At 40.1% G+C, this 19,657-nt stretch overlaps 1 long non-coding RNA gene across 1 annotated transcript; it reads right to left on the bottom strand.

Moving 5' to 3' along the window:
• Positions 1–6,878: 6,878 nt before the first annotated feature.
• On the bottom strand, positions 6,879–10,280 carry LOC114568749 (uncharacterized). Its single transcript, XR_003694315.1, has 3 exons — positions 10,251–10,280; positions 8,749–8,861; positions 6,879–6,920 (listed from the first exon to the last, which is right to left on the bottom strand). It is a non-coding gene; the product is annotated as an uncharacterized LOC114568749 (long non-coding RNA).
• Between the last annotated feature and the right edge of the window lie 9,377 nt (positions 10,281–19,657).

Raw genomic sequence — 19,657 nt, 5'->3', positions numbered from 1 at the left:
GTGTGTCTGTTTAAAACACGGACAGAGACAACTTCTCTCTTTTGATGTTTTATCTAATTAAGCAACAGTAGAAACATGGGTGTGGGTAGCTCTGCTACGTGTGTTTGTGTGTGGTCAGATCTCAAGGACACACGCACACAATCTCAACCGGGTAGTCAGTCATCGTCCGAACTGTGACCTCTCCTTTTTCTTTTTCTTCCTTCCTAACGTTTTCTCCGTCTCAGTGTCTTTGAGTTAACCCTAATACATTTCTTACTGTAAGACAAAAAGTCCCACTTCACTTAAAATACGCTTAAATTCAGGCATTCAGTCAGTTGGGAATTGGAATTAAAAACCCTTCAGATAAACTTTATAAAAGTATCTTAAAGTAAAGTGGTTTCTTCCTGACTGTAAAATTGAGGGAATAAACATATCTGTGCATAGCTGCATTCACTGACACACCAACTGTTGTTGGCCTTGACAATTATTTTAGAGGAAGTGAAGTATAGGTGTGAATTCTATTTGTTTTGTTTGTAGTGAAACAAACAAAACACATAATAGATCATCTTCTTTACGAACATACAACCAGGGTCTGTGATAATTACCTGAAGTTCAGCTGGATGGAATAAAGAATAAGCTCTGCTACATACACAGCTAGTAACACACAGAGAGCATAGATGCAAAACAGAGTAGAGGAGCACAGAAAAAAGATGAAGAGATGAGTGACCAAAGTTGCAAGTCTTCCATGTGTAATAGTTTATGCATATGTGGCCTTTAGATGAAGTGTTGTTCTTGTAACTGAACCTAAAATTATTTCTCTTGTGGCTCTTTGTCAGTTACAGCTTCAGGTGCATTACCACCACCATCTGGACTGGAGTAGTACTGACTCTAATTTACACGTAGCTCTGGAAAACTGACTGACTGTAATCAGATTAGTGACGTGGCTAACAGAGACTCATAAACAGTATGTGGCCAGGTGTTTACAAGTGTTCCATGTGGAATTAATCCAGACATAAGACTCTTGAAATGATGAGTGTAAACGAGACCTTGGGTAAGATTTGGGAAATATTCTTATCACAGAAAAGCCAACATTATGGTTGGGTTTAGGGTAGGGTTGGTACCAACCGGAGTAGGCCAGTACCATCCGAGGACCAATTGAGGTATAATCAATGTGCAGGTGGAGCTGCTGACGCTTCCCGCACAGGCCGCAGTCTCTCGGGTGCTCTCCTCTTGAATTACTCTCCGCAAACGTTGCAGATAAACGCCGGCTGAGCGTGGCGTGACGGATCTGAAGGATCGGCGGAGCTCCGCGCCTTCCCGCCCAGAGATGAACTTTATCCCTGTGCTTCTTTCGTCCCGCCGCCTCTCCCCAGTCTCCGCTGTCTTCCGTGTTAGATGACTCGGCGCGTTGTCGGCCGTCGCTCGCTGCTTCTGAGCCGCCGGCTGGATCAAAGTTGCTCGCTGCCGACTTCTGTTTTGATCCGAGCGGCGGAGAAGCCGGCGTCTGTTTCACCCGTCTGGCCCGTCTGGTCCAGTGGGACGCTCCGGATCGGATCATCAGGGCAGAGTTTGATCCAGGACGCCTGCACAGGGTCTGAAGGGATGCAAAAGACAAAGAATTATGGTATTAAGATTTTTTCTCAGGGCTGGGTACTGAATTCGTTGACTAAACGATTAACCCGTTGCCTAAACGGTTTTTTTTCTGGGTCTAAAATTAAAACTATTTGGTCGTCTTTTTTTTACACTTTTCCCGAACTTTTTGACGTCACTTTTTTTTCCTATTTTTGTCACCATTTTCAATGTTTGTTGATTTTTTCTGCACTTTTTATCGTTTTTTTCCCCAACAATTTTGTCACTTTTTTCAACGTTGTTTTATTTTTTTTTCAAATGCTATAAAATTCAATAAAACACCAAAATTCAATGAAAGCAGTGAACTGATCATTTATTGTACTTGTGAAGCGTGTTCTATGGAACCATCTACGTTATTTATTTTGACAATTTGGTTGAAAGAAACACAAATTTCTGACTTCTTGAAAACGGGTTAAATTTGACCCGAGGACAAGAGGGTTAATCGTTGCAGCTCTACTTTAACTTTTTAAGTATGTCAGGAGGGAAGAAAAAAAGAAATAAAAGGACGTATAGGGAGAGATGTTTGAAGTTAAGGAGGAGGGACAGAAAGAAGATGTAAGAAAGAAGGTATGTAAAGGAGGTGGGGAAGGAAAGAAAGGGAGTAAAGGAAGGATTCAGTTTACTCTCAGAGGAGTGAGGAAACTAGAAAATATTCATATTTAACAAGCTGACATCAGAGAAATGTTACGGTTATTCATAAAAAAAAATTATTTATTATTTTAATAGTTTATCCATAATCTTTGCAGCTCTACTTTTAACTTTTTAAGTAAGTATGTAAGGAGGGAAGGAAAGAAGAAATTAAGTATGTATTGGGGAAAGAGGTTTGAAGTTAAGGAGAGAAGGATAGAAAGTAGAGCAAAGGATGAAATAGGAAGAATGGAAAAAGAGAAAGGAGGAAAGAAGACATTCTAAAGAAAGTATGTAAAAGGTAAGTAGTGATAGTTTTCAAAAAAACTAGAAAACCGTATGAGATTTTGACGATTTATGATTTTATTTCCGTTAGACCTTTGCCTACATTGACACACACACACACACACGCGCACACACACACACACACACACACATATATATATACATATATATATATATATATATATATATATATATATAGTATATATATATATATATATATATATATATATATATATTATATATATATATATATATATATATATATATATATATATATATATATATATATATATATATATATGTGTGTGTGTGTGTGTGTGTGTGTGTGTGCGCGTGTGTGTGTGTGTGTCAATGTAGGCAAAGGTCTAACGGAAATAAAATCATAAATCGTCAAAATCTCATACGGTTTTCTAGTTTTTTTGGTCCGTTCCAAAGGTCAGACATGTATTTATGATCGAGTCCAGAGAAAATGTAAGCTTTTGATATTAACATAATACACATGTTCAAAATATAATGCCTAGTGCTAGTAGGCCTAGGTTTATGAGTCACATACTTCCACTTAAATAAACTTAAAATTAACTATCACTACTTACCTTAGCCTAGCTTACTGTATGCAAGATGGCTACAATGGTGTGGCTATCCATATTTGAAAATACATGTTAATTAATTTAAGCATTTGAATGGTTTACTTTGTACATCAGCAAGGCTGCAATACAATGTGATGTAAGAGCCAGTCCCCTAAGTTTATACAACATGCTTCCACATTAAAACACAAAATAGTAAATTATTATGTGAGAATTTTTATCAAGTCTAATATCTGATCGTTTGTCTCATTTCTTACAGCGTTTATATAAATAATAAAGTTAGTTTTGTTTGTGATTTAAAAGTGTAGCTTTATAATAATGTGCAGTAACAAACAAAACAAAGAGACTAATTAATGTGTTAATACAAAGAATATTTATTATAATCGGTTCACAGATCTGAGTCCAAACAGAAACTTATTCACCCTATTCATTTAATTCTGCATGTTTTTATTTATTTAACGAGACTTAAAGTCATGTTTCGTCGTCCACAGTCCGAGTACCGTCAGACTCCCTTTAGGAAACCTGTGATTTAAACTTCAGCAGGCTGTGGCAGTCCGCTCCGCTCAGTCCTGGTTCTGGTTCTTCCCTTCCCTCCAGCAGGCTCAGCATTATGGCCTGGGTCTCCAGCTGCGTGGTGTCGGTTTTGGCTCCTGGAAAGCAGGCAGTGAGCTCCAGATTCTGCAGCCGCTGACGGACTCTGCTGGATTACGTGGAAGATCCTCTTTATCACCACTCTGTCTTTGGCCAGTCCGATCTGTATCAACGGGGACCGACGCAGCAGCGAGGCGAAGCGGTGTTCCTGCCCGGGGGAAGAGACGCTGCTGCCGGCCACGGAACTCTCCACCTCCTGCTGCTGCTGGAGGCAGCATATTATATATGATGAAAAAACACATTCTCACCTGTGAAATGTTATCCCTTGCTGTTTTTTTTTATTCTTTTCTGTCGTTCGAACATCCATAAGCAGCACAACAGTTTGGCATCTTTAGTGCTGATGATCCTGCGCCACTGAACTCTATCTATCGATCTGCGCTCGATTGATCTTCCTTCATCCTCCAACTACCCGGATGTCTGTCTCAGTAATTTGAAATTGAATTTGGTGATCTGAATCTGAATTGTGGGAACTGAATGTGAGGATATATGGGCCCTCATTTATCAACCTAACGTAGAAACCAGCGCAGATATGAGCGCAGAAATCATCTTACGACAGGCTTCACGTGGGATTCATGAAACGTTCGTATCACACCAATCAGAGCGTAAGAATGGTCGTACATTGATAAATGCGGCGGCTGGAAACGATCGTCATTTAAATATCACGCCCCAATATATTCTGGGTTTTGAGGCCTCGCCCCTACAATTTACGACATGGCGAGACGTAATCCGGCTGAGAAGCGGAACTTTTCTGAGGTGGAGATTGAAACCCTGATATCTCTGGTTCATTTGCACTAACGTGTGGACTATTTGGCAGCCTGGAAACTGGTATTAAAGGCTGTAGAAAGAATGCGGGATGGAAAGAGATCACTGATGCGGTCAACAGTGTTGCCGTAGTAAATCGGACTCCAGCTGAAGTTTAGCCTATTTAATTTATACATCCTTGACACATTTTCTATAGTCCTAATAGTAATATACAGGCTTCTATTGCAATCTCTTAGGCCTACATGTAGGTGTACCTATAATTAAATAAACACACGGTAGCGGAGTTTATGCAGTGTCTTTTACTCGTGTTCGTCGGAACGAGGCAACAGCTGAGGGAAAATGCCGAGCTTTGCGTAGGAATCGGCGTACGCCCGTCGTACGCCTGTTTTAGGTCGTATGCACGTTTCATAAATGAGGGCCATAGAGAGCTGAATTTCAGTGAGGATCAAATTCAGATTCAGTTTTTCAATGCAATGATTCAAATTAAACAATACAATTTCAAATTGTGTGATTCAAATTCAGTTTTTCAGTGCAATTATTCAAGTTTAGCAATTCAAATTCAAATATAAATGATTCAAATTCAGTTTCTGGTGGCACATATTTCAGCCCATACGATAACTCGTAGTCGAAATACACAATTGCTACCACCAAGTCACAGAAAAGTGGTAATACACAATGCAGTTTGAATGCATGGTCTTCATGATTTACAGTCATTGATTCTACTTTTGTGTAGCCTACATGGTATGGGATATAGCTTGTAATAAAGTGTTAAAACAAAATGTTGCTTTGATGTTAGCATCACTGTGAGGCGATTAAGGCATATACAGATCAACTTTCTTTTTCGCCTTTCTTGCAATTGTACTCATTCGTTATGAATGTGTTTTTGGAAGTGACTTGTAATGTTTATGGCTAGAATGTGATGTTTCTCATGTTGTAATATGCTGGTGATTTGTTTTGTCCACAAGGGGCGCACTTGGTTAAACCCATGGAGAAACTCATATCACTAAAGATGAATAAGCTCATTAAAGAATATCAATTGCTACTTTGAAGTGTCGGATTTTGATTTCAGAACTTTACATCAGTTTGGATGGAATGATTCGATTAAAGACACAATGCTTGGTTAATTCGTAGCCAAACTCAAGTAGGTTAACACAGAGATACAGACATAAATCAGTAAAATGTATACTCTACATGAATGTCAAATAGTTATTGCATGCCTAGCAGGTATATGATAAAAAAAACACAATCAAGAGTTTAAATTATAGTTTTATTATATATGACATAAATGTCATATATATATATAATGTCATAATAAAAGTTTATTACTAAGCAAAAAAAGGTTGTACATTATATATATATATATAAAACTTTTACTATCCTCCTGGGTGCTCGTTTTGTTTCAGGGCCGTATTAGAAGTATTATTAGAAGTATTTTTGTTTCCGTTTGTTTACATGATGCTGGGCGCGCCCGCCTCCATCACACAAATAAACGACGCATCTACTGACGCAAATCACACATCGATGTGTTTTCAGTGAGTGTCTGAAATCTGGTTTTGGTCGTTCAGTTCACTTTAATAAAGTAACTGCGCAAGTGTGGTTACACTTTCCAAAACTCCACACAGTCAACGCCCGCTGCAATGAAATATGACAAGCTGAAACAGGCACAACAGTGTTCTCTATGCCCTGGAGATAGACTGACAGGCTGGAGGTTGTAGGGCAAGACATCTTTATTTCTATAGCACATTTCAGCAACAAGGCAATTCAAAACGCTTTACATCAAACATTAAAGAGCAATTACAAACTTTCATGAAAGGAAAACAGGCTCAAAAAAAAAAAATATTGTTACAAATACAATAGTTAGGTTAAGGTTATAGTGCAGTGTTAAATAATAATAATGATTTAATTGGTTGTGGGGATGGGTTTGGGAGGGGAGATGGAGTTAGGGCGGGGTTTTATTTTGTGTGGAGTGTAAAATGTTCTAAGAAAAAACTTCTAACTAACTGATTACAAATGTTATAATCAACTACATAAACCAAGGTAAAGGCAACCTGCTAATCCATGTTTTTATTATCTTTTATAATAATAATACTGTAGGACTACAGAATAAGTACACATGACTTCAAACCAGATTGTGCACTATGAAGGGCAGAGGAACAATATCTCTGTAATCCAGGTTATTTAGCAACACAGAATAAACAGCTGAGTAAATGTTAAAGAATTGGTCTGATTTAACAAAGATGATCCCAAAACTACACACCCCTCTGTCATCAAAGAGTTCAGATCATCTTTTGCTCACAGATCGCCTTCTTAGATTCATTATATATTTTTGTCCATTTTCCTTGTTGATCGCAGCATGTTACAGTGTTCGAGTAACCATGCTGAGGCTGTCCTGCTCCCCAGAATCTGTCAGACAAATAAAATGTTATTTTATCACAGAGCTGAAACTCCTGATTGTTGTTTATTTGAAATAAACTGTTTAATTTCACTTTAAATATTTATATTTTCTGTGAATAATCAAATTATTTCAATAACTCATTTAAGATTAAGCTTTGTAAAGCGATGTAATCTGTAACAGCTGCTAATGAAAGAATGAAACCTTGTTCAATCTCTCTCTCTCTCTCTCGCTGTATGTCTCTCTCTATCTGTTTCTCTCACTCTCTCTTTGTCCCTCTCTCTCTCTCTCTCTGTTTCTCTCTCTGTCCATCTCTGTCTCTGTCTCTCTCTCTCTCTCTGTGTGTCTCTCCCTGTCTCTTTTTCTCTCTCTCTGTCTCTCTATCTCTGTCAATCTCTCTCTCTCTCTCTCTCTCTCTCTCTCTCTCTCTCTCTCTATCTCTCTCTGTCTCTCTCAATTAAATTAATTTTGATTTTTTGGCATGCACAAAGAAAACATGTTGTTGCCAAAGCATGTATATATATTACACATTACATATTAAATACATACAGTAGTCGTCACATAGATTCTATACTGCACTGATAGTTATACAACACACTACGTTACTAAACAATTACATAACACAATATAATACTTAACAGTTTTGTACAATATAATAACTGTACAATCCTAAACCAATGTGTAATGTTGGGATCTTATAGTGGTGAGTCCCTCAGGTTGTGGCAGGCAGATACATATTTAGCTGCCAGTGGATGTCTCTCTCTGTCTCTGTCTTTCTCTCTCTCTGTCTCTGTTTTTCTCTCTCTTTCTCTCTCTGTCATCCGTTTAAAAGCCAGGCATGTTTGTACCTTGGCGCATTGCTATTATGATGGCAGATTTGCAACGTAATATTCTTTTAAATGTTTTCATATGTAGTCTTTTGTAATTTTTCAGTTTGTGTTCTGCTGCTCATCCCTGTGTGCTGCCGGAAAATCCGCCGGATTTCACTCATTTAGGCCGGATATCCGTTGCCATGGGCTTCCTTTGTGTTGGCATTTTAAACTCTGATTTCTGAGGATTATGGTTAACAGCTCCTCAGATCTCTGCAGGGTAAATCCAGACAGCTAGCTAGACTATCCATCCAATTTGAGTATTCTGTTGTACGACTAAAACTACTTTTAAACATACACATTCCACCAAAACAAGTTCCCTCCGAGCCTATGTTGCAGCTTTTCTCCAGTGTTTAGCACTGCCCACGACGATTGTGATTAGTTTAAAGAAATGCCAATAAACCAGAGCATGTGTTCCTCCCATCCCTGAATGCTATGTGGACTAGCCAGACTCTCCTCCAGCGCGCTTTGGAGGAGGGTAAAGTAGGACTACTGTGTGCGTAACAAGCACAGTGTGCATGCGCTGTGCATGAGCCTCGGTGCATTTTACTAATGTGCTGTTGAAATAACAATGAAATGCTGCGTTATTGACTTTAGACAAGGTGTGTGTTGGTCAATTACACTTCACTTCACTTTCCGCTGCCTCAAGATAGCAATAAGCCCAGAATGCACCTGAACACACCTCCCTGTAAGACCAGCATGCCCTTGGGCTACAGATGGGCGCAAGTGCATTTGCTATTTAATCGACGAGGGCGCTGGATGGTAAAATTGAAAAAAAAACTGCGTCGATCTTAAACTCTCTCTCTCTCTCTCTCTCTGTCTCTCTCACTCTCTCTGTCTCTCCCTTCTCTCTCTCTCAGGAGAAACCAACCAACTCAGCATCTTTCAATGTCAAACATCATTATTTTAGTGACAAACAGTGACCATGATGGAATTGTGATGGAAACAAAAAATCTTTAAAATGTCTCACGTTTCTGTCAGCGGTGATCCATCCACCCATTCCCATTTCCAATCTCCTTGTATGAAATCATACCGTAGACCAATCCAGTACTCTCCATCCTTACTCAGCTCAGAGACAAACTTCTAGAAGTTGGCAAGAGACAACAATCATTTCTCTGTTTAAAGTCATCTTGTGACTTCATCAGCCACAAGAAACACAAGAGGGATCCCTCGGTACACCACACTGAGGACTGGACCAAACAGTATGACAGTAAACACATAAGGGATAATCACCTCAAGGCAGGCCAATAAACAGTTTGATATGCCCGGCTTGTGGACGGCTTACGTAGGTAACCTTCCACAACCCGGGCATATCAAACTGTTTATTGCCCTGCCTTGAGGTGATTATCCTGTTTATTCTACTTCTTGCTTGCCAACATGATAAAACTTGCCAAAATAATTAAAAAAAATTCAAATACTTTAATAATTATGCTTTTTCTTATTCGTATTGCATTCGAAGTTCATCTCCCTCAAAAAGTAGTTCCCTTTAGAACTAGGGTGAATAACGTTTGCTCAGATGTAGCTAATTAGTTTCTATAGCAACCACACAAGGCTGAACTGTAGCATAAAAACGTCTTAACAAATCGTATAGTTCTTCGGCGCTGCAGGTGTCCGGGTCAGTTGTCACTGTCAGTCTATCCTTCTGATAGCTCTTCCACTCGGTGAAAACCTTGAAAGCAAAGGCAGTTGCCTTTTTCGTGTTTGATTCAAGGGCCCCGTCTTCAATTGTACGCAGCTCCTCATCTGTCAGATCTTGGAAACGGGTACCCTGGGGGCCTTGTCTTTTTTCTTTTGTCATTCCGTCGTCCTCGTCGCTCTTTAACCAGTCCTCAAATGTCTTCCCTTCTCCAAATATATTAAAATTGACAATGAAGTCGTCCATTTTTAAAACATTGTAAGGTATAGAACTAATAATGCTCAACTGTAGCTAACGTTAATTAGTTTTTATAGCAACCACACAAGGCTGAATTTAACGTTGTTGTATCTCGCTTGCGAAACTATGTATAGATTTCCGACACATTTTAGAAACTTTATTTTTTATTTTTAAACAAGATTTATTTTTACAATGGACCTCATGTTTGAAATTTCTGTGATAGAAAGAAAATCCAAGTGACGTATTGATCGAATATTTGATGACGCTGTGCTCAGTCAGCGGGCAACCTGCTGGGTTAATGCCCTCCTCCCAGCCAATCAGAATCAAGCATTGTTAAACAAAGTAGAATAAATGTTAGTAATGGAGGAAGTTGAAGAAAGACATTTATAATCAGCAGAGAAACAGAGAATTCATGACGAAGTGCACGTTTGAAGCTCATAAGACAGTTTACATTTCATTTAATCCGAATGCATTTTAAAAAGGGAAATAAACATTTCAAGGTCATTTTACAAATATTTCAAATTGACATTATGCATATTTAAATATTTCCATTAAATGTCTTTTTCTCTAAAATCACTCACTCAGAAACAAACACTCACCTGTTCCTCTTCGTTGTTTATGATGACCAGATATGCTCCGCTCTGCTGACAGTCAGCTGTGCTTTCATCCCAAGTCTTCTTCTCTTCTGATTTAAAGTACCAACTGCGTCCAAACGTCGTCCATCCATCAGGACAGCACTTCTCTTAATGTCAAAGAAGTTTTGGAAACAGATTTCATATCATTCAGTGTCAAAGTGATAAGACTTGGAGTTTTAACTATTTAATTAAAGATCTTTCTTTCCTGTGTTGCATTTCCAAGGTTGTTTAGTCTGTAAATAATTTTAATCACTCAGGTTTTATATCTCATTTGTAAGTGACCGTCTCTAACAGAAATTTTCTTATCATCAGCAAAACAGTTCAACAGCATGAAACAGTTATAATCAACTGTAACTACACAATCAAGGTCTATGATGTAAATGTGTATATTACAGGAGTTTACTGGATTTAAACTTTTCTTACCTTCAGTTCTGTTCCTCAGCTGCTTTACTTCATCCTGTAACGGACTGCTGTTGTTGCTCAGATGGTCGTATTTGGTCTGCCATAGAGTGACTGAAAGATGAATATGAAAACCATAACAAAGTTTAAGAAAAGACCAACAACACCAAATCATTATGCTTCAAACTAAAGACAAATATTTGGGACATAAAAAGACAGTCTTTGTTGTGTTCAAAAATGAGCCAAAGCTTATATGAGGTCTCATTAGTCTGACTTTCCCAAATTGAATATGTCTTTTGACATATTATATTATATATTATTATATGTTTGACAGTGTTTCCTTGCTGAGTGGTGGTATAAAGGAAACGCCTTGGTAGTGAAGTGTTGTGTTTATAAAGTTTCAACTGAATATGTTAACAGAATGAAGACTAGTTTTTCTGTTAGGAAGGGATCGCTTAACAGGTGATATGGACAGTAGGAATAATTACAGCGACTAATAACTATTTCAGCATATATATGGCATGTCAGTAAAAACCTGAACCCTTTGTTTAGAGCCTGAAGCTGATTTAAGTACACAATGGTGTATCGGTTCAGTATTTGTGGATCAGTAGTTGTGAAGGGTATTTTATCTTACAGTATACAGATACGAGGATGATTCCAGTCATCATCAGCACTGCCAGACAGAGTGCTGCAGCCCTGAGAGTCTTCTTTTGGATGACTAGAGGATGTCTCTCAGTGTCTGGTCCTAAAGTGGCAAAGCACATAGAGAGCAAGGTTCATTACAGGAAAACAACATGAGTCTTTGTTATCAAAGTTCCTATTATGTCACTGTAAGAATAACCTTTTACTCAGCAGCTTCATTGCTTTGATCTGTGGTTGGTGTGTCAGACCCTTCAGGTTCACTTATGGTGAGAACGCGATCCGACCCAAATACAGGAAGTAAACCACAAGCATTTACTAGCCTGTGGCTTCAACCTTGCACACAATTTATAGACTAATATATGACTTAAGGGACGATAAGTTTTAGTTCCATAATTTGTTCAGAGCACACATCGCTGGTTGTCTGTGTGACATCATCAACACTGAAGCAAAACCAGGAAACCCAAGAAGTTATAAATGTGGTGTTGCTCCATTATTTCTGAGACCAGAAGTGTCGGCAGGTTTCACTCAGATATTCGGTCCAATAAACAAGTGACCATTTCCACCATGTGACATTTGTTAACAGTGTTTGGTGCCTTTGAAATTTGCAGTGTGAACACAAACCCAACCAAAAATAAATGCAACAATGCTGCAACGTCACGCCCAAATCTGGTGTCGTTTCTTAATAAAAAATGCATCCCAACAGTTGAAAATGACTCTTCTAACCAGAGAGCTCTGATACTTTTAGCAGAACATAATAAAACTAACTACAGGAAAGAGCTGCAAAACACAAGGTTTCCATACTGTACATGTACATCTCTAGAGAAAAACATTGATGGGCAGCAGTTTCCTTGGGTTTTGACAGCTGAGAGTAACAAACTTTAAACAGAGCAAACTTAGAGTTTACACATCAGTCCAACATGACTTGAAGGTACAGCCACATTCAAACAGATCAGCATGAGTATTTATGACATTAATTTGTCATAATTTCTCACTTACCTCCTCCGTGTGACTGATTATCAATGTGATCATTCCTGATAGCGTCTAAGATCTCGTATATTGTCTCCTCCCTTTCCTCGCAGTCTTTTTTGTCCTTCTGCAAATTTCTGTTGTATCTCACCTTATCTTGATTGGCATAAATATCTTCAGACATCTTGAGAAACTGTAGCTGCACTTAACTTCACCTAATGCTTACCGCGCTGTGTAGATCTGTCACTATGCTGCTGTAACTTTGTAAACTTTGGTAGATATATATTCAGTGATGTAACATCCTCTACTGATGCTGCTGCTGGCAGTGTTTCTTGAAATGTAAAAAAAGATTAAGGAAGTAGCACACACACACACACACACACACACACACACACACACACACACACACACACACACACACACACACACACACACAATCGTATTACTCATTCATTTGATATATTTGAATTAAACATAGTAATTCCAGTCCGGTGGTTTTCTTAACTTCAGCGAGCACACTGCATTATCCAATCTTTGGATTTATTTTATTAAACCATTTACAAAAAAGAAATGCATTTGTGTAAAACTGAAATTTTTTTATAAATAACATTTATTAATAGCATTTATTCACAGCTTGGTTAAACGCTTTCACACCCCACACAGCAGTTTGGCCAAAACAGGAAATAGTGCTTCTACAGTTCTTTCTGTTGCCTAAATTAAAAAAATTTGTAATGGTTAATGACGTTACAATGACATTTTATGAACTAAAATGGATATCCTGCTTTGGAACAAGTTATTGACCATCAGTCAGGCAATCCATGATAAAAAAATAACAGACTTCCGCTCAGTGGCGGTTCTAGACACATTTTACTAGGGGAGGCCAAGGAGGGGCCAGTGTTTAACCAGAGGGACACATTAAAAATAGCATGTAAAGGGTAGAATGTTGAAGAGTAGTCGTGAGCAGGTGTAAACCCTCAGGATGAGTCCAAGATGAAGTTGAAAAGATGGGATTTTTATTTTTTTACCCCAATTAAGGCCAAATGAGGCAAAATCGTGATATAAAAATTAACAAAATTATGGAAGGCAAACAAAATATGTACTTTCAAGAAAATAAAATAAATTGACTTGGGAGTCAAAACAATCAGATACTATAAATTTATAACTGTTCACTAATTGTGATAATGGATACATTAACACTGCTATCCAGAAAGGTGGAATTCCGGGCTTCTCTGGATGCCTGGAACACACCGGAGTTCTCAGTCAGATGATCCGTGAGGCCAAAGCCAGCAAGGGCAACCTGATTATTGTCTGGCTGGATTTGGCCAATGCCTATGGATCAATCCCTCACACCCTCATCCATGCAGCATTAGACCACTACCACATCCCTCAGCACATCAAGGGAATGATCACAAGTTACTTTGGTGGAATCCAGCTACGTTTCAAGACGGCCCATTTTACAACTCAGTGGCAAAGCCTGGAAAAGGGTATCGTAACTGGCTGCACAATTTCCCCCATCCTCTTCGTCATGGGAATGAACCTCCTAATAACAGCAGCGAAGAAGGAAGCCCAGGGTCCAAAAATGGAGTCAGGCATTCGACAACCCCCAATAAGAGGCTACATGGACGACCTAACCGTGACGACCACAACTCATGTGGAGGCGAGGTGGGTACTAACTGTTTTGGACCACATGGCAACATGGGCCAGAATGAAGTTTAAACCAAAGAAATCCAGGAGTATGGTGATCAGGAATGGGAAGGTGACCAACAGGTTCAAGCTGCATGTGCAGAGGGAAGTGATTCCATCGATAGAGGAGAATCCAATCAAGTGCCTCGGAAAGTGGTTCGACGACTCACTTACTGACAGGAACAACATAGCCAGTATGGAAAGGCAGGTGGAGGAATGGCTGAGGAGGATCGAAAAAAAAAGTTTAAAGCATGGCTCTATCAACACGGACTGTTGCCAAGGCTCATGTGGCTACTGACGGTGTATGAGGTCCCGATGACATGCGTTGAAGGAATTGAAAGAAAGATCAATAAGTACCTCCGAAAGTGGTTGGGAATCCCTCCAAGCTTCGCTGCAGTAGGCCTGTACATAAGATCAGGGCAGCTGCAACTTCTTCTGTCATCCGTGGTTGAGGAATTCAAAGTTGCAAAGTGCAGAGTCGTAATGACATACAGAGACTCCTAGGATGAACAAGTCAGATATGCAGGCATCATCACAAGATCAGGACGCAAGTGGGCAGCTGATTCATCTGTTGCGCAGGCTGAGAGCATGGTGAAGCTACGTGATGTCATTGGAGCACCATGCGCGGGAAGACAGGGTCTTGGAACCTCCCATTTCCAACAGTGGAGGAACGCAAGAACCAGTGACAGAAGAGCCATGATTCAAGAGGAGGTACGGAACCTGGAAGAAGAAAGACGAAGGTCAAGGGCAGTGGAACTAGCTTCCCAAGGAGCCTGGACCAAATGGGATCTTCCCAAGAGGAAGATCCCCTGGGCGGACCTATGGAGACTGGAGCCGTTCCGCATCTCCTTCCTGCTGAGATCAGTGTACGACACACTCCCAACCCCAACAAACTTGCACAGGTGGGGCATGAGGGAGGACCCATTGTGTAGGCTTTGTGGGGAGAGGGGTACCATGGCGCACATCCTGTCCGGGTGTAAAAAAGCACTGACCCAGGGAAGGTACATGTGGCGCCACGATAGGGTGCTCATGACACTCGCTAACACCTTAGAGTAGGAGAGGAAAAAGAAACGCCAAGCACCTCGAAAAACAACATCAATCCAGTTTGTAAGGGAGGGGGAAAAGCCACCAACCACCGCGTCAACAAGAACCAGTCTGCTACAAAAGGCCCAATCGTGAGAAATGAAGGTCGACCTGGGAGGAATGCTGTGGTTTCCCCAGGTTGTCCAGACAACCCTGAGGCCAGATCTGGTACTGTGGTCTGAAGAGGCAAAGAATATCATCCTCATCGAACTTACAGTCCCATGGGAAGAGGGGTGTGAACAGGCATTTGAAAGGAAAAGCGCCAAATACCAAGACCTTCTGTATGATTGTAGGGGGAAAGGATGGCAGGCATGGCTGTTCCCGGTCGAGGTTGGCTGTAGAGGATTTCCTGCTCAGTCAGTGTGGAGAATGCTGACAGCCATTGGAATGACAGGGAAGGAGAGAAAGACAGCAGCTCGCAGCATGGGGGAGGCAGCGGAAAGAACCTCTTGCTGGGTATGGAGCAGGAGAGAGGAGTTGAGCTGGAAGCCAGGAGGGGAAGATGGGCAGTGACTTGGCCACCACTGCCGACCCACCATCGGGAGGGTGTTGCGGATAAGGGTTGAAACACCCAATGAACGATGGGTATCAACCCCTCCTGGCCAAGGCTACATTCACTTAAAGCATTTTCGGATGTATTTGTAATCTACAACTGTTCACTAATTGACCTTAAATCAAGTCACCAAGACATCTTGATGGCTAATAATGGTGCGTTCATGCCACCTCGGAATAACAGGGACCGCCCCCGTGGTTACGTTGTTTTTCCGACTGGCAGCGTTCAAATGCGCGGGATGCGTGTTCTTCTTCTTCTGTTATATTGCCGTTTGTCATAACAACTTTTTGCATGACTGCAACCAACGGTTGGGCGTAGCCTAGAGCATCAGGTGTGTGAAAACATGGAGGCCACAATAACAGAAGATTTTCTGCTGTTTTCTTATGCGAGCATCCAAACAGCACATCGCCAGGTGTTTGTTTGTGTTATCTGCAGGACAACCAACGGGAAAAGACATGGATAATGGGTTGTTTTTTTATACATGGGCCTATTTATGAATATTTTTAAACATGTTATGTCCACAATAAACAGTTTGTCATTGAAATATGTTCAGTAAACCAACGTCGCCTCCATCAAATGTTATTTGTCAACGCGTCACCAACTGGGAAACTTGGTTATCAACATCCAGCCCGGGTTTCCCACCTCTGATTCCCACAGGACGTTACGTGAATGGTGACGTTTTCACTCGGAAAAATATTTTTCCGATGTCCATGAACGTACGGTAAATGTATTACTTAAAATTCATGTCACTTCCTGTTACCCCGGAAGTCATAGAGTCATTTAAACCCAAGGATCGCGGCAAACTTTCCCTTATGGCAAAGAGAGCACATGTTGGTAAGACAAAGATCATGTTACCCTCCACTAGCTTTTAAACTAAATAAACAAACTATAGTTAACAAAGACATAGGTGTTGCGTGATTATTATAACTGGTGATGATTGTGACAAACTGTATGGTTTGAAACAATAGAGAATGATGTATTGATGGATGTAGCTATAGAAAATCACTGCAGTATTAGATGTTAAATATGTGCACAAAAAAGCTACGGGACTTCTGTGGGGAATTTGATGAATGGCTAGTTTAATAGATGATTTGAAACCAGTATGATAAGTAACAGAACATATTGACATGTCAAACAAACATAAAGGCAACCTCTTCACTCAGTCTTTGAGATATAAAATAGGTAGCGCATCGCTACCATGGCTGCAGCTGTGTGCCATGTCACATAGCAACTAATTATATTTAAAGATTATACACTTCATTTTACTTTAAAATAAAGTAAACATTAATTTTGTACAAGCGTGATTGCAGGTGCAGGAGAGGTAGGGCAATAAAAAATGAAAAATGTCTACATGCATAGCAATATGTAGAGTCCATCATGACAAAATACTCAAGCCATGGATGAAGATTATACTAGTTTGGCCTGAAGCTCCGTCTTCTGTCCCCCCTCAAAATGGTTGGGAATATATTCAAGTTGGGCTGTACTGGTACATCATTCTTGGACTTGCTGATATCTGTAGAAAGATGTACAGTAAACATAGGGCACAACTACAACATTTATTTACTTATGCATGTACTGTATATCTGCATGTATTTCAAAATGTAGGCCAAGTATTTACTTTAAAAAAAAGGGAAACAGAGCCATATTGACACAAATAAGAATTTACAGCAGAATGCATCATTTTAAGGACACACAGCAGGCCTACAATTAAATTGTAATTGCATTGCTTTGCAAATAGTAAGAACCTTCATCACAAACCTGATAGTGCAGTACTTGATCCACATGGATCCACTTGCTGTCCCTCTGGCTGTTCCTCTCTCTTCACCCTCTTCTTCATCATCCTCACCCTCTGGAATTTCCCTCTCTGTGTCAGAGCCCTCACTTTCATCACATGCCCTCTCTCCACCCTCCACTGGCTCCCCCTGTTCCTGCTCCACAACACCTTGATTTGTTTCTCTCAATGCTGTTTTTTTGTTTACTGGGGCAAAAAAGGATGCTATGTCCCTTCCTCGTTTCATGATAACTATTAGAAGAAGAAAAAACGTAGGGGAATGCGTTATATTTCGTTGCCTAACCATCCCTCCCTACTTAACACGGGCAGATAGCCTCTTGATTACTTTACTCAAATGTATTTGTTATCGCAATGCAACAGACAAGACGGATGAAGTTACGTGGTTAACATCACAACATTGTGTAGACCTAGGAAGGAGACTGACATTTGGATATTCGCTTCTGCTTCGATGAGTTTGCTTAGATATGATTATGTTTCTAAACACATCGAGACCAGACATTTACAAACTTGATTTCATTATCAGTGTGAGGAACAAAAGTCACTTATGAGATGAAATTGTTTTGCTTACCAACAGGAGAAATCGTAGCTCCTCTGCTCTCTCCAAGAGTAGTTGCTGTCTCATTCACCGAGCAGCACCACACGTTGCAGGCTGCAGGCTGCAGGCTAGTGTTTGGGTGCACCACTCTATTTTACCCGTGTAGAACGTTGCGTGTAGAACATTAGTTCTTCTATTAACTCCTTCTTTTGGCGCTCGCGTGTAAAACCATAATAAATTCATAATTTTTTATTTGGTCAGCACAGGGGGGGCACAGGGGAGGCCAAGGACATGTCTAAGGAGGCACGGGCCTCCCTTGGCCTCCGTGTAGAACCGCCACTGCTTCCACTACTGTTGGGCTCAAACACTAACAACTATTGCTAAGTCTCTGTCCTGACTGACAGGTCCTAAAGAATCCCTTGATTTATCGTCTGTTTTAAAATAAATGGGAACATGATTTACTAAATGAACATCATGCTGTATTAAATAACACTTTTTCTAGTGATTTAGACCATGATCTCATTATGACATGTTTACTGGGGTAATAAATCAAATGAGAAGTAGGCTCAATAGACTTCTTTCTGGAGCCAGTGGAGTCGCCTCCTGCTGGAAATTACAGGGAATGCATGTTTAAGGAGGTTCAGCATTAATGGCTTCACTTTTCAGACCCCGAAGTTGCCGCTTGGGCTGTATGTATGCATGATTTTTATATTATGGAAAACTTTGGCCTTGGTGTACTTTTTCATTTTTCATTTTAGAGTAACAGTTCATTGTCTAATATTTGCCTTTACAATAGTTTTTTTAAGGGAGGGCAACAAGAACTATTGGATAAGAGAAGAATAATAATATAATAACTAGAAAATTCCACAAGAAATTTTGACAGTGTGCTTACTACTTGGTGCACATCTGAATAACACTGCCTAGCAGTAAATCTGCTGTTTGACACAGCCTACAGTGAAGAGTCTTCATGATAGGAGGTATTTGTGTTTGGTTATTCAGAATTTTCGAGAAACTATTCAAACTTTCATACATTCAGGGTAGTATTCCACTTTCAAATCACATTAAAGTGCCCATATTATGCTAATTTTCAGGTTCATAATTGTATTTTGAGGTTGTACCAGAATAGGTTTACATGGTTTAATTTTCAAAAATCATTATATTTTTTGTTTCTGCACATTGCTGCAGCTCCTCTTTTCACCCTGTGTGTTGAGCACTTCTATTCAATTGTTTTTTGGAGTCGCACATGTGCAGTAGCTAGGTAAGGACTACTAGCCAGTCAGAAGCAGAGTATGAGGGTGTGCCCTGACAGTAGCTAGGTAAGGACTACTAGCCAGTCAGAAGCAGAGTATTAGGGTGTGCCCTGACAGTAGCTAGGTAAGGACTACTAGCCAGTCAGAAGCAGAGTATGAGGGCGTGCCCTGACAGTAGCTAGGTAAGGACTACTAGCCAGTCAGAAGCAGAGTATGAGGGCGTGCCACACTAGCAGCTAGGCGAGCATTATAATGTGTGTTACAAAGTGACCACGTTTGTCTCTGAAGTAAAGGCTGGACTACAATAGAGCTGTTAGGAGCAGTTTGTGAACAGTGTTTTATGTTGGAGATGGTAAATGCCTTTGGGGTGGACTTTGGGCTTTTTTACTTTGTAAACCTAAAACATGCACAAAAAAGATATATAACACAATAAAGGAAAGGGAAAAAGCCAAAAAGCATAATATGAGC

The sequence above is a fragment of the Perca flavescens genome, chromosome 14 (assembly GCF_004354835.1).
Source record: "Perca flavescens isolate YP-PL-M2 chromosome 14, PFLA_1.0, whole genome shotgun sequence".
Lineage (NCBI taxonomy): Eukaryota > Metazoa > Chordata > Actinopteri > Perciformes > Percidae > Perca > Perca flavescens.
This window is presented reverse-complemented; position numbering and strand designations above follow the sequence as displayed.